The sequence below is a fragment of the Pygocentrus nattereri genome, chromosome 24 (assembly GCF_015220715.1).
Source record: "Pygocentrus nattereri isolate fPygNat1 chromosome 24, fPygNat1.pri, whole genome shotgun sequence".
In the NCBI taxonomy this organism is placed as follows: Eukaryota; Metazoa; Chordata; class Actinopteri; order Characiformes; family Serrasalmidae; genus Pygocentrus; species Pygocentrus nattereri.
The window spans coordinates 32,208,639-32,221,030 of NC_051234.1; the positions used below are offsets into that span (position 1 = coordinate 32,208,639).

At 49.0% G+C, this 12,392-nt stretch overlaps 1 protein-coding gene across 7 annotated transcripts in view; it reads right to left on the reverse strand.

Moving 5' to 3' along the window:
* LOC108434230 (myosin VIIA and Rab interacting protein) overlaps positions 1-12,392 on the reverse strand; it is a 315,840-nt gene that overhangs the window by 246,634 nt on the left and 56,814 nt on the right. For 3 of the 7 annotated variants that reach the window (XM_017709210.2, XM_017709209.2, XM_017709208.2), the window contains exon 1: positions 4,020-4,114. The exons of 1 other annotated variant lie outside the window; for it this stretch is intronic. The gene's annotated coding sequence lies outside the window, so the exon portion shown is untranslated. Of the gene's footprint in view, positions 1-3,710; positions 3,797-3,949; positions 4,115-12,392 lie in introns of those variants that run through there. 3 more of the 7 variants (XM_037534193.1, XM_037534194.1, XM_037534195.1) reach the window with 3 other exon arrangements.

Here is a 12,392-nt window from a genome sequence, read left to right on the forward strand (position 1 = left end):
AGCTCTGCTAAAGCCTGAGTGGACTGATAAATCAATGTGATCAGTTATTAATCTCAGCGTTACTGAGCTCTGCTAAAGCCTGAGTAGACTGATAAATCAATGTGATCAGTTATTAATCTCAGCGTTACTGAGCTCTGCTAAAGCCTGAGTAGACTGATAAATCAATGTGATCAGTTATTAATCTCAGCGTTACTGAGCTCTGTTAAAGCCTGAGTACACGGATCAATCAATGTGATCAGTTATTAATCTCAGCGTTACTGAGCTCTGTTAAAGCCTGAGTAGACTGATAAATCAACGTGATCAGTTATTAATCTCAGCGTTACTGAGCTCTGCTAAAGCCTGAGTAGACTGATAAATCAACGTGATCGGTTATTAATCTCAGCGTTACTGAGCTCTGCTAAAGTCTGAGTAGACTGATAAATCAACGTGATCGGTTATTAATCTCAGCGTTACTGAGCTCTGCTAAAGTCTGAGTAGACTGATAAATCAATGTGATCGGTTATTAATCTCAGCGTTACTGAGCTCTGCTAAAGTCTGAGTAGACTGATAAATCAATGTGATCGGTTATTAATCTCAGCGTTACTGAGCTCTGCTAAAGCCTGAGTAGACTGATAAATCAATGTGATCAGTTATTAATCTCAGCGTTACTGAGCTCTGCTAAAGCCTGAGTAGACTGATAAATCAGTGTGATCAGTTATTAATCTCAGTGTTACTGAGCTCTGCTAAAGCCTGAGTAGACTGATAAATCAATGTGATCGGTTATTAATCTCAGTGTTACTGAGCTCTGCTAAAGCCTGAGTAGACTGATAAATCAATGTGATCAGTTATTAATCTCAGCGTTACTGAGCTCTGTTAAAGCCTGAGTAGACTGATAAATCAATGTGATCAGTTATTAATCTCAGCGTTACTGAGCTCTGCTAAAGCCTGAGTAGACTGATAAATCAATGTGATCAGTTATTAATCTCAGCGTTACTGAGCTCTGCTAAAGTCTGAGTAGACTGATAAATCAATGTGATCAGTTATTAATCTCAGCGTTACTGAGCTCTGCTAAAGCCTGAGTAGACTGATAAATCAATGTGATCAGTTATTAATCTCAGCGTTACTGAGCTCTGTTAAAGCCTGAGTAGACTGATAAATCAATGTGATCAGTTATTAATCTCAGTGTTACTGAGCTCTGCTAAAGTCTGAGTAGACTGATAAATCAATGTGATCAGTTATTAATCTCAGCGTTACTGAGCTCTGCTAAAGCCTGAGTAGACTGATAAATCAATGTGATCGGTTATTAATCTCAGCGTTACTGAGCTCTGCTAAAGTCTGAGTAGACTGATAAATCAATGTGATCGGTTATTAATCTCAGTGTTACTGAGCTCTGCTAAAGCCTGAGTAGACTGATAAATCAATGTGATCAGTTATTAATCTCAGCGTTACTGAGCTCTGCTAAAGCCTGAGTAGACTGATAAATCAATGTGATCGGTTATTAATCTCAGCGTTACTGAGCTCTGCTAAAGCCTGAGTAGACTGATAAATCAACGTGACAAGTTTCTCAGCATGAGGTCTTTTGAGGGATGATGAAACTAATGATCTCAGTAGTGGAGATGTTTGTGGATGATAAGTGTAACTGACATCTAAACACCTCAGCAACACCGCTGTGCCTGATGCACTCATACCATCACCACACAACTACAGCACTACCACATCCAGTGGTCACTGCTGTGTTGAACGCTCATCCACCTGAAAGTGACCCTTGATGACTGGGGTACAGGGTGGCCAAGTCCCTACTGTGCTACCATAAACATGATCACATGGCCTTAAGAAGAGCGTGACCTCTCTGAACAACGCTAATGCAACTACAAACAGGACCAAGAGCACGTGGCGAGAGTGACCCCAGCTGACCCCATCCAGGTCCACACCACATTCTTCAGCACTACGCAGCTAAAGATGCTGATTCAAAGGCTCTTCAGCAAAGGCGAGGTTTCCAATTAAGAACCGTTAAATCTAAAGAACAATTTGCATGCGTAAAGGGTTCTTCGACTGGTGAAATTGTTACGATGTCTATCTTATATCAGAAGAACCCTTTTCAAAAATGGTTCTATACAGCACCTAGACAAAGCAACAGAACCCCTTTTAAATGGTATACAGAATCATTTTCAAAGAAGTTCCACATAGAACACGTTCTTATTCAATCTAAAGAAGCATTTCACCATACGGAGAACCATTTAAGCACACAAATGGTTCTACACAGGGCTCTAGAAGAGCCATGGTCTTTAATAAAAACCTTAAGGAAACCATCTTTTTGTGAAGTACCATATATATATATATATATATATATATATATATATATATATATATATATAGACCAATCAGAAGCAACCAAACACCCATGCTTTGTGACATCACAACCACAAGCCAGAAAAACACAGAAAAGGCCAGAATGCTGGAGGTTATGAACGTCAACTTACAGCAAACAGTCAGAAAAAACGCAGTTAGATATTTTACCTAAAAAGGGTTCAGTCGTATTACCTAGTACCAAAATAAGGTTCTTTGATGTTTAACAAATGGCAGAACCCTTTTAGTAGCTCTATAGAGTCATTTTGAGATCCATGTGCAACAGGTTCTCCATTTAACCACACAAAGCAGCATTAGAGCATTCCTCGAGTTCCTCACCTGACCACTGCTTTCGCTGATGAACCCTTGAGGAACCATGTTTAGGTTGAAGGGTGTAATTTACATCTAAACCTTTGATCTATGATACCTTTGATACGTAAACCTTTAATACAGATATTGATCAACTGACCACGCGAGTATTTTTAGCATAAACATGAACCGGTCTGGTTACATTAGCCTTCATATTTTTAGAAGAGTGGCTCTTGAAGGGTTCTTTACCAAAGGCAATGGCTTCATTTAGAACCAAGAGTTCTGGATGAAACAGTTTGCATGCTTAAATGGTTCTCCATATGGTCAATCCATATGCTCTTTTGCAGCTTGACGGAGAACGTGTAGAGAACGTGCTGGCCCTCGAAGGGGATTCTCACTGATAACTCGATTATGCAGAAATGTAGAAAGTTAAGACGTAAACAAAGGAATTCAAGTTTGATATAAAAACGCTACAGTCTAGAACCGAAGTGCCCAGTCCTGGAGATCCAGCACCCTGGAGAGTTTATATCCAACACACTCACAGACTAAAAAAAGATGGTTGTGATTCTTCAGTAAAGGGAACGGTTCTATTTAGCGCCATCCTATTTTAGAACCGTTTCATGCTTCGAGAGCTCTTTGCATGGTGAAATGGTTCTTCAGCTTGATGGAGAATGTTGTATATGGTTCTATATAGCACCAAAAAGTGCCATGATGTCCAGCTTGTAAACGATAGCAGAAGACTATGGTGCTATGTAGTACCGGTTCTCGCATCCTCCAGCGATCTGAAGAACCCTTTCACCACGCCAAGCATGCAAACTGTTCTTTAAAGACCTCATGGTTCTACAAAGAACCACTGCCGGTACTAAAGCAGCCTTGAAGACCCAGGAAAGGGCCGGTGTGGTGCAGGTCGTCATTCCAGCAGGGCAGCAGCTCACCTGACCAGCTGTTTGAAACCTGACCAGCTGTTTCAATGAGACTGTACAGCCCAGATTCCTGCCCCTCAAATTATTCCTCAGCGTTTTCCTCGTAAAAAGGCGCTGATTAACATGAAGACCCCACATTTCCACTATACTCACCCCTGAATGACCAACACTTCACTGCTAGAAACCAGAGCTGGACACGCAGCGCGCGTCTCATAACAACACAACATCCACCTGCAGAGCGGGGGACGGCCAGGCTCTGACCTCATGTTCGGCCCAAAGGCCGGTCAGAAACGCTGCGTCCTCGCGACATAACGTGGCATAACGTCCTTATTCTCCTGCCTCACCCGCACATCTGCATCAGATCCGCGCGCGCCGAGCTCAGCTGACCCTACCTGCTCAGATACCAACTTTCCATTCATCCGTCCATCCAAAGCCCTCGCGGTCACGCGCACAGCAACTTACGCCAAACGCACCGGCCGCTGGATTTCGCCGTCCTCGGTCACGGGCAGCGCGAGAGGGACACGTATGTGGCTCGTTAACTTCCACCGGATCGCTCGCGCCCGCACCTCGCCGCCCCCCACCCCCCTCCGCCCCCCTCGCTCCTTTCCCACGCCGCCGCAATTCAGCATCAGAGTCACAGTCACGCGCTCTGACTTACGGGGGGCGCTTGGCAGGCGCGAGATCTGATTTACGCCGGATTTATTTATTTATTTATATAATTATTTGGTCGGTGGGCGGTCTAAAGGGGGGCGGGGTGGGGGGGCGGTTGAGCACTGAGGAGCGATTGTTTTTTTTTTTTTTGCTTTTTTTTTGACGCGTTGACATCCAGCCGCTGACTCCGCCCACCTCCACCACCTGAGCGCCCCGCCCCGAGCGGCCAATCGGAGCGCCTTCGTCCGTTTCGAAGCCGCCGCGGTAACGCGCGAATGGAGAGTTCGAATCAGCTCTAGTGAACCGACTCTCTCCAACGAATCACGACTCGGATCCACACGATTCCACTCGATTTCCAGACGGACTCGACTCCCTTAAAGGGGACGTTCACTAATTTTATACGTATTCGCGTAATTAAATAAACATGTAAACAAAGTTAACCGACGAAGTGCTGCGTTCTAGAGCCGAGGTGCCCAAATCCCGGACCAGGAGACTCTTCAAGGTTTCCTTAGTCAAGGGAACGGTTCTATTTAGATCCTCGAGCTCTATTCAGAAATGGTTCCTCAGATTGATGCAGATTATTGAAAAGGTTCCATACAGCACCAAAAAGGTTCTTCAGTGGTTATGATGTCAAGCTTGCGCACAATAGCCAAACCCTTTGTGGTGCTCTAGAGAACTTTTCACACCCTCCATCAATCGAAACCATTTCAGCATGCAAACGGTTCCATATCAGAACTTCTGGTTCTAGATAGAACCATTGCCTTTACTTAAAAACACCCTTGAACCATGAAAGGGCTGGTGCGGTTGGGGATATTTTAAAACCTGACCTTTAGATGAAAAAGCAATTCAAGCTGGTTCTTCAAAGGTTCTTTATTTAGAGTTCTGCATTTTCCTTTTTTGAAAATGGTTCTATATAGCACCAAAAATGGGTTCTTCTGTTACAAACTTGGCATCATAACAATAAGCACAAGCACCTTTTTGATCTACAGAACCATTTTAAAAAGGTTCTTTATAGAGCCATGCATGCTTATAAAAATGGTTCTTCACATGGTGAAATGGTTTTTCAGATTGCGTGGTTCTATATAGCGCCAAAAAGGGAAATTCTGCAAGAACCGTTACAAGCTTGACATAAGAATAGCATAATACTTTTTGGTGCTATAAAGAAGCGTTTTCAAAAAAAGGTTCTATATGGAACCATATACAGCACATTCATCAACCTGAAAACCCACAACACCATGCAAAGAACCACTTAAGTATGGAATGGTTCCATATAGGACTACTGCCTTTTACTATCCAGGATAATTCCCAGTGGACTGGTTGCGCTTTGGCCCGGTTACTGAGAGTTAATGAAACAACTAATACATACAAGCACAAGAACATTCAGAGACTAACGTTAATAACCCGGTAACCGAAGAAAATCAGACTTGGTCAGTAATTTGTTCAACGCGTTTACGTCTTCTACATCTAAGCTGCTCGCCCTCCTGGGTCGAGGAGGGTTCTGGAGGCTACCCCAGCGCTCAGTGGGCAGAAGGCAGGAAACACCCTGGACAGGTCAATGCATTTACATGCACTCGAGTAATCGGGAAAACTCCAGGTCTACATGAGTCAAACAGTAATCAGATAATGGGGGAAAACTCCAGGTCTGCATGAGTCAGACAGTAATCAGATAACGGGGAAAACTCCAGGTCTGCATGAGTCAGACAGTAATCAGATAACGGGGAAAACTCCAGGTCTGCATGAGTCAGACAGTAATCAGATAACGGGGAAAACTCCAGGTCTGCATGAGTCAGACAGTAATCAGATAACGGGGAAACTCCAGGTCTGCATGAGTCAGACAGTAATCAGATAACGGGGAAACTCCAGGTCTACAGGAGTCAGACCGTAATCAGACAACGGGGAAACTCCAGGTCTACAGGAGTCAGACCGTAATCAGATAACGGGGAAACTCCAGGTCTACAGGAGTCAGACAGTAATCAGATAACGGGGAAACTCCAGGTCTACATGAGTCAGACAGTAATCAGATAACGGGGAAACTCCAGGTCTACATGAGTCAGACAGTAATCAGATAACGGGGAAACTCCAGGTCTACATGAGTCAGACAGTAATCAGATAACGGGGAAACTCCAGGTCTACAGGAGTCAGACAGTAATCAGATAACGGGGAAACTCCAGGTCTACATGAGTCAGACAGTAATCAGATAACGGGGAAACTCCAGGTCTACAGGAGTCAGACCGTAATCAGATAACGGGGAAACTCCAGGTCTACAGGAGTCAGACCGTAATCAGATAACGGGGAAACTCCAGGTCTACAGGAGTCAGACCGTAATCAGATAACAGGGAAACTCCAGGTCTACAGGAGTCAGACCGTAATCAGATAACAGGGAAACTCCAGGTCTACATGAGTCAGACAGTAATCAGATAACAGGGAAACTCCAGGTCTACATGAGTCAGACAGTAATCAGATAACGGGGAAACTCCAGGTCTACATGAGTCAGACAGTAATCAGATAACGGGGAAACTCCAGGTCTACATGAGTCAGACAGTAATCAGATAACGGGGAAACTCCAGGTCTACAGGAGTCAGACAGTAATCAGATAACGGGGAAACTCCAGGTCTACATGAGTCAGACAGTAATCAGATAACGGGGAAACTCCAGGTCTACATGAGTCAGACAGTAATCAGATAATGGGGAAACTCCAGGTCTACAGGAGTCAGACAGTAATCAGATAATGGGGAAACTCCAGGTCTACAGGAGTCAGACAGTAATCAGATTTCTGCTTCACAGCCAATAAACTCACAGAAGATGTGATGTAAAAGTAACGAAGCTCCACCCTTTGTTTTAAATATCGTCACTTTAGCAGAAAATCCAAATATGCATCATCTAGATCAGGGGTGTCCAGCCTTGTCCACAAAGGGCCGGTGTGGCTGCAAACAAGCTGGAGGTCATCTGATTCCTGTAGTTTAATCAGTTGGTTTCAGTCTTCAAACTGGTGATCACGAAAACCTGCAGCTACACCGGCCCTTCAAGTATAAGATTAGAGACCCCTGATCTAGAAGATGAATATTTAAATTCTTTTTGTCAAGCGGTTTCAACATCGCGCCGAGTGTCGGGGTGCCGTGTTAAACGCTGCTCGCCGTTTCCGGGATGGCGCCCTGTTCTCACGCATGTGCAGACCGAGAGAAACGAAAGAAATCAGAGTAAGAGCTCAACATGCATGAAAAACCCAAAACTGGGCTCAAACTGGGGGGGGCAGTCATGGGCTGGAGGTTAGGGTGCTGGCCCTGTGACCAGAAGGTTGCCGGTTCTGCCGATCCCCAGTGCCGACAGTCCATGACTGTCCTTGAGCAAGACACCTAACCCCCAACTGCTCCCTGGGCGCCGTGGATAGGGCTGCCCACCACTCCGGGCAAGTGTGCTCACTGCCCCCTAGTGTGTGTGTTCACTAGTGTGTATGTGGTGTTTCAGTTTACAGGTGGGTTAAATGGAATTTCCCCCAGTTTTGGGGTCAAAAAAAAAATATCACTTAAATGCAGCATCAACCAGATTTATTAATCAGATGCATAGACATTACTCTGATCCAAGAAATCAGTGTGTCGTTTACACGACCACTTAAATTAGATAACTGCTGGATTCCAAATGATTAGGTGCCTGAACGTTACACCCAAGGGTCTCTGGTTGTTTTGGGTAGTAAATGTCTGTGTCACAGACATCAGGACTCCTGGTTCCCATCATCCCCACTAAAGAAATCAAAAGGCAGAGAGTCTCTACAATGAAGCACTTTATATCAAACCATTCTGAATGTCTGCTTAAATCTCAAATGACAATTATGCAGATATCCTGTAATATGGGTGGAATTCCTCTTTAAGCAGCAGAACACACAAAATATAAATCGCTGTTGTCAGGAAAAATACCTCTCATCTCCATTTCTGACCATTTGTATGTCTTAGACTATGTTTACATTTCATGAATGTACTGAAACAGCCCAAAAAACTTGGAAAAAACCTGATTCCATTGGCTACAGTAGGCTTTTTTTCCTTCTACTGTAAAGTTACCATTTGAGATGAAAGGTTTCTTCCAAGAACCAGTTCTGGACAGTAACTGAGTAACTGTAATTAGTTTCTGTACTTTAGTATTTTTGGTGTATCTGTACTGAAGTTTCTCCGTTCTGGGCGTCTTTCTCCTTTCACTCCACTACATTTCAGAGTCTAATATCCGACTTTTTCCTCCTACATTTTGAGAAATCTGTCGTTCCTTTTGGTTTCTGTGTGTATAAAAACGTAACATGTCAAAACGAAAGAAGCGCAAAGCCAGAGCACCAATCAAGGCCCAGCGGTCACTTTGTTTAGAGCTGGTTTTGACCTGTTGGTCATACCGACCCAGTGCAGCACGCGGTTCAACGTCAGCGCAGCAGCGTAAAACTTTGGGAGAGTCTGTTCAACATAAATGATGAACTAACCTAACTTTGTGTAAATAGAGCTCAATATAGAAATATGTCCACATATGCAGTCGAGACTGACGCGGCTTTTTTCTGAATTTCTACAAACACCATTTCATTTTATAGTAAATGAGTTTGGGCTGGTTTATGTTTATGAACAGACGCCTACAGATCAACATAGTAAAGGAGCTCATCTGTGATCCTGAGTTTAAAGCCAGTTTTTATTCAACTTAAACTTGGAACTAAGTTGTAAATAAATCTGAAACTGAAACTTTGCTTGTGTGTAAAAAGTGATTTCAGAGCCACTCGGTTCTCCCTGATGGAAACTGTTTACCTTCAGTGTTTTGTGCTTCTGATCATTTTAATAGACGTCAGCGTCACTAATTAATGACGTTCTATTAAAAGACTGGTTTACCAAGAGAGACGCTGGAGGACTTTCACCTGAAATGAGTTCATGAAGTCAGTCTGGTTATAAAAATGATAACAGGACATCAGAGCCAGAATTACTCTTTTAGTACTTTTACTTTATACTTAAGTACATTTGAAGGGAAATACTTTAGTACTGTTACTCAAGTGGAGGTCTAAAAGGAGGAACTTCTACTTTTACTGGAGGAATATTTTACCTTGAGTGTCTCGACTTTAACTCAACTACACGGATTGTGTACTTCATCCAACACTGCCAACAACAGCGACATACACTTGATCGGAAGAGGAAGCCACCAATGACAACTTGTCAAGATGACAATTCAAGTCCTTTAACCTACAGCATGGATGTAAACACTGCAGATGTAATGAAAGTTCGATTGAGTTAGCTGTATTTGAACAGTGAGGAACTTGATTTGAACCAGTTTGTTGGAAAGAACTTCTTCACAATAACATGCAAGATTCTCACAATTCAAATACCATAAAACAGCTTGCTTTTGTTCAAGCCGGTTCCCTGGTCGGGGGGGGGGGGGACGTGTCAAAGTACTGAAAAGTTACCCCACTGAATTGTTGGAGTACAGGAGCGGTTTTGGGGGATTTAAGTCTTAACAGGATGAGAAGCTTTAAGAGCTGTTGGCTGTTTTTGTGAGGGAGCTTAGCAGCGTAGGAGAACCTTTTTAATTGGTCACTGAACATTTGGCCACCCAGACAGTTGAGCAAGGTCCTGTTCCATGATCATGTGGTCCGTTAGCATAGCCAATAAAAGTGCATGTGAAAGAGCAAATGCAGAATTTCAGGGCCCAAAAAGTATCATGTTAACATGGAGAGAGCCAGAGCGAGCCGGCCAGCCAGCCAGCCAGCCACAGAGAGCCAGAGCGAGCCGGCCAGCCAGCCACAGAGAGCCAGAGCGAGCCGGCCAGCCAGCCAGCCACAGAGAGCCAGAGCGAGCCAAAGCAAGCCAGAGCGAGCCGGCCAGCCAGCCAGCCAGCCACAGAGAGCCAGAGCAAGCCGGCCAGCCGGCCAGCCAGCAAGCCACAGAGAGCAAGCCAGCCACAGAGAGCCAGAGCGAGCCAAAGCAAGCCAGAGCGAGCCGGCCAGCCAGCCAGCCAGCCACAGAGAGCCAGAGCAAGCCGGCCAGCCGGCCAGCCAGCAAGCCACAGAGAGCAAGCCAGCCACAGAGAGCCAGAGCGCGCCGGCCGGCCAGCCACAGAGAGCCAGAGCGAGCCGGCCAGCCATAGAGAGCCAGAGCAAGCCGGCCAGCCAGCCAGCCACAGAGAGCAAGCCAGCCACAGAGAGCCAGAGCGCGCCGGCCGGCCAGCCACAGAGAGCCAGAGCGAGCCAAAGCAAGCCAGAGCGAGCAGGCCAGCCACAGAGAGCTAGAGCGAGCCAAAGCAAGCCAGAGCGAGCAGGCCAGCCACAGAGAGCCAGAGCGAGCCAAAGCAAGCCAGAGCGAGCAGGCCAGCCACAGAGAGCCAGAGCGAGCCAAAGCAAGCCAGAGCGAGCAGGCCAGCCACAGAGAGCCAGAGCGAGCCAAAGCAAGCCAGAGCGAGCCGGCCAGCCACAGAGAGCCAGAGCGAGCCAAAGCAAGCCAGAGCGAGCCGGCCAGCCATAGAGAGCCAGAGCAAGCCGGCCAGCCAGCCAGCCACAGAGAGCAAGCCAGCCACAGAGAGCCAGAGCGCGCCGGCCGGCCAGCCATAGAGAGCCAGAGCAAGCCGGCCAGCCAGCCAGCCACAGAGAGCAAGCCAGCCACAGAGAGCCAGAGCGCGCCGGCCGGCCAGCCACAGAGAGCCAGAGCGAGCCAAAGCAAGCCAGAGCGAGCCGGCCAGCCACAGAGAGTCAGAGCGAGCCAGAGCGAGCCGGCCAGCCACAGAGAGTCAGAGCGAGCCAGAGCGAGCCGGCCAGCCACAGAGAGCCAGAGCGCGCCGGCCGGCCAGCCACAGAGAGCCAGAGCGCGCCGGCCGGCCAGCCACAGAGAGCCAGAGCGCGCCGGCCGGCCAGCCACAGAGAGCCAGAGCGCGCCGGCCGGCCAGCCACAGAGAGCCAGAGCGCGCCGGCCGGCCAGCCACAGAGAGCCAGAGCGCGCCAGCCAGCAAGCCAGCCACAGAGAGCCAGAGCGAGCCAGAGCCAGCAAGCCAGCCACAGAGAGCCAGAGCGAGCCAGAGCCAGCCGGCCAGCCACAGAGAGCCAGAGCGAGCCAGAGCCAGCCGGCCAGCCACAGAGAGCCAAAGCGAGCCAGAGCGCGCCGGCCGGCCAGCCACAGAGAGCCAGAGCGCGCCGGCCGGCCAGCCACAGAGAGCCAGAGCGCGCCAGCCAGCAAGCCAGCCACAGAGAGCCAGAGCGAGCCAGAGCGAGCCGGCCAGCCACAGAGAGCCAGAGCGCGCCGGCCGGCCAGCCACAGAGAGCCAGAGCGAGCCAGAGCGAGCCGGCCAGCCACAGAGAGCCAGAGCGCGCCGGCCGGCCAGCCACAGAGAGTCAGAGCGAGCCAGAGCGAGCCGGCCAGCCACAGAGAGCCAGAGCGCGCCGGCCGGCCAGCCACAGAGAGCCAGAGCGCGCCAGCCAGCCACAGAGAGCCAGAGCGCGCCAGCCAGCAAGCCAGCCACAGAGAGCCAGAGCGAGCCAGAGCCAGAGCCAGCCGGCCAGCCACAGAGAGCCAGAGCGAGCCAGAGCCAGCCGGCCAGCCACAGAGAGCCAGAGCGAGCCAGAGCCAGCCGGCCAGCCACAGAGAGCCAGAGCGAGCCAGAGCCAGCCGGCCAGCCACAGAGAGCCAGAGCGAGCCAGAGCCAGCCGGCCAGCCACAGAGAGTCAGAGCGAGCCAGAGCGAGCCGGCCAGCCACAGAGAGCCAGAGCGCGCCGGCCGGCCAGCCACAGAGAGCCAGAGCGCGCCGGCCGGCCAGCCACAGAGAGCCAGAGCGCGCCAGCCAGCCACAGAGAGCCAGAGCGCGCCAGCCAGCAAGCCAGCCACAGAGAGCCAGAGCGAGCCAGAGCCAGAGCCAGCCGGCCAGCCACAGAGAGCCAGAGCGAGCCAGAGCCAGCCGGCCAGCCACAGAGAGCCAGAGCGCGCCGGCCGGCCAGCCACAGAGAGCCAGAGCGCGCCAGCCAGCAAGCCAGCCACAGAGAGCCAGAGCGAGCCAGAGCCAGCCGGCCAGCCACAGAGAGCCAGAGCGAGCCAGAGCCAGAGCCAGCCGGCCAGCCACAGAGAGCCAGAGCGAGCCAGAGCCAGAGCCAGCCGGCCAGCCACAGAGAGCCAGAGCGCGCCGGCCGGCCAGCCACAGAGAGCCAGAGCGCGCCAGCCAGCCACAGAGAGCCAGAGCGCGCCAGCCAGCAAG